This window comes from Bombina bombina, chromosome 3, assembly GCF_027579735.1.
Source record: "Bombina bombina isolate aBomBom1 chromosome 3, aBomBom1.pri, whole genome shotgun sequence".
NCBI classification, from domain to species: Eukaryota; Metazoa; Chordata; class Amphibia; order Anura; family Bombinatoridae; genus Bombina; species Bombina bombina.
Window position 1 is genome coordinate 109,504,863 of NC_069501.1, and position 3,332 is coordinate 109,508,194.

The window sequence follows — 3,332 nt, forward strand, 5'->3', positions numbered from 1 at the left end:
CCAGCTACTCTCAGGCACCAGCCCCAGTCTGGGGGAATCTGATTGGCTGCCCGCATCTTTCAGCGCTTGGCTATGCAAATCCACGCCAGCTGTCGCCGACGGTGTCAAGAGGCAAGACACACTGCACGCGAATGTCCGTGCGTCACTTCTTCCCCTCGCTGCGAGTTGCTTCACGTGCAGTGTGTCACGGCCTTTATTTCAAAATAAACAAAGCCATCTGTATTCCAGTTCAGTGAAAGATATTTGACAGGTATTCACCACAGGTTACGGTATTTCTTAAGTGTGGATGCACTTTAAATATGGACTGATATGTACATGGGGTAATCTTAACAAAAAGAAAGTTATGCCATATCTCTCTGATAATTGGCACTTAATACTCTGCCAGCGACTGTAATAATGCAAAAGATTTTCACAGTAATCAGCGGTTATCGGAATAATATCATCCCTTTTTCTGTGTATCAATTCCACTTGTGCGTGTGCCATACGATGTGATATCTACCAGTTGTAGGATAGCGTTCCATGAAGACCCTACATTCACTCACTGGCGTTTTGGGCTACGCTCTTCTACATGGCCTGATCATAGCAGATTGCTTGATGCATATTCATGCACACTTCTCCCAAGTAGTATCACAGTCCCACATACTGACTAAACAAAAATAAACATGTGCAAATAACGATATTCTACAATGTCATAATACAATGATATAAACAATTCTCCACAATATTATACGACAGTGATATAATTATCTTTATTGGCAATACCTTGTATCAAGTAAAAGTACATATCCCCAAATCCGGAATTCCAAATTCTAAACTTATTCTGAAATTGATTTTTTTAATGAATATGTTTTAAAAAAAAAAAAATTATCAAAAATTACTATTTTTCCCTGCCTATAAGTCACAAATCTTTGATTTGTTTTTTTTTGTGTTCTAAAATGCAAATAGTCTATATGTATTTAAAACAACAAATATTACCTTTCTGATTATAGTACTGAACTATTTTCTGAGGGTTACTATGTATACAAAAGTATTAAATATGATATAAAACTACTTTTAGCTTACATGTATAAACTGTATTATGACATGTACATATTGCCTAAAGGGCATAAGATATTGTTGTATACACTTGGTTTCACTCCTTATCTAAAATGTCCCATTTTAAATATGTAGATATTCCAAAATCCAAACCTTTTCCAGTACCAAGCAGTTTGGATAAAGGGTTTTCTAAATATACTATAAATGATATACTGAAAACACCCAATCACATTAATATCAACAATAATTCAGAAAATAACAAGGTGTAGCACACTGATAAGTTAAAGGGACTTTAAACACTTGTATTTATGTTGTTTTGTTTTTTAATTCATAATGTTTCTTTTGTTTTTTTAAATGCAATTCGCTATTTATTTTTATTATATGTTTACTTTTTTTTTTCATTTTTTAAATTTACTTCACTTTCTGTCCGCTCCGTGCAGACATGGCAGAAAGTTATGTAGACAAACCCGGAAGTCTCTGCTTTGCTGTGAGCGCGCACGTATGTAGAGTTGTAGACACTAGACAGCACACTCGGCGCACAGCATAACTAAAACTACTGCTGATAAAGTGTTTTTCCCTAAATAATATCTTTTGAACTTGCCTCATCTGTAAGCTAATAATTAATTATCATTTTTAAAACCAAAATGTATTTACTCTATTTTTTAATCATACTTGTTGTAGTGCGAGTGAAAGAGGGACCGCCCAACACACTGCTCAGGGAGACAGCTGCTGTCTCATAAATATACTCTTATCTTTTACCCCTCTGTTTTTTCGGAGTCCCGCTCAGTTTATTGCACATCTTATGCAGCTCACGCTCTCTATGCACCTCAGGTCATGCCCGGACTGACCCTAGGGCATACCGGGCATTTGCCCTGTGGGCTGCGGCTGCCTTAGCCCCCACCCACTATTACACACTGAGTGATTTTAGCTAGCCCCAAAATGTTATATTTATGTGATTGGTAGGGCTGTGGGGATGCCGGTAGCCTTAGCCCCGCACACACACTGACTAGGCTGGACTACTGTACTGCAGTCACAGACACACTGTATGTGTAACACATGTGTGGGTCAAGCAGGAGCTAAAGCACAGTAGAGTATGGGCTGCGGCTGTGTATGACATGTGATGTGGAACACTGCAGTGCTGGAGTTCGGCTTGGCAGTTGCCCCCAAAGCTTTAGTGAGTAAGAGCACTGAGCAGCAGCCAGTCAGATCCAGGCACTGTGCAGTGAACGATACTGGCATTTGTGCTGGGGAGGAATCATTGTGATCTTATATTGTAGTCATTTTCTTTCTCCTCATAGCAGCTGTGCCTGAGCTGTGATCGGCACTGCTGCTTGTTTACACAGGAAGTGTTGCCTTAGAAACTTCCCTCCTCCCTACACTTCCCCCTTGTGCGGTGCTGTGTGATCCTCCAGCAGTAGGAGAGAAGTCTATGAAGGTAAGATGAGCACATACACACAGGGTCTTTAGCTGCAGGATGGAAACCCAGCACACCACAGATGAGCAGCATTGTGTTCCTTGCCACCTTACACTATTTTATGACAGCACAACTACCCCATAATAGGTCTTCATTGGGGAATGCTGCAAGAGAATGAAAAATGTATACACTGCTCTCAATGTATTTTCAGTACTGGGGCAGGAGGTATCTGTAAAGTGTATTTATTCCCCAGTTTCTGTGCATGTTTATCTTTGTATATGTATGTATGTTTGTGTGTGTGTATGTATATATGTGTGTCTGTATATGTGTGTGTATATGTGTATGTATATATGTGTGTGTATATGTGTATGTATGTTTGTGTGTGTGTATGTATATATGTGTGTGTCTGTATATGTGTGTGTGTGTATATGTATGTATGTTTGTGTGTGTGTATGTATATATGTGTGTGTCTGTATATGTGTGTGTATATGTGTATGTATGTTTGTGTGTGTGTATGTATATATGTGTGTGTATATGTGTATGTATATATGTGTGTGTATATGTATGTATGTTTGTGTGTGTGTATGTATATATGTGTGTGTCTGTATATGTGTGTTTATATGTGTATGTATATATGTGTGTGTATATGTGTATGTATGTTTGTGTGTGTATGTATATATGTGTGTGTCTGTATATGTGTGTGTCTGTATATGTATGTATGTTTGTGTGTGTGTATGTATATATGTGTGTGTCTGTATATGTGTGTGTATATGTGTATGTATATATGTGTGTGTATATGTGTATGTATGTTTGTGTGTGTGTGTGTATGTATATATGTGTGTGTATATGTGTATGTATATATGTGTGTGTATATGTGTATGCT

At 38.1% G+C, this 3,332-nt stretch overlaps 1 protein-coding gene across 3 annotated transcripts in view; it reads left to right on the plus strand.

Moving 5' to 3' along the window:
- Positions 1 to 2,284: 2,284 nt before the first annotated feature.
- LOC128651511 (uncharacterized) overlaps positions 2,285 to 3,332 on the plus strand; it is a 12,773-nt gene continuing 11,725 nt past the window's right edge. For all 3 annotated transcript variants that reach the window (XM_053704544.1, XM_053704545.1, XM_053704546.1), the window contains exon 1: positions 2,285 to 2,470. The gene's annotated coding sequence lies outside the window, so the exon portion shown is untranslated. The remainder of the gene's footprint in view (positions 2,471 to 3,332) is intronic.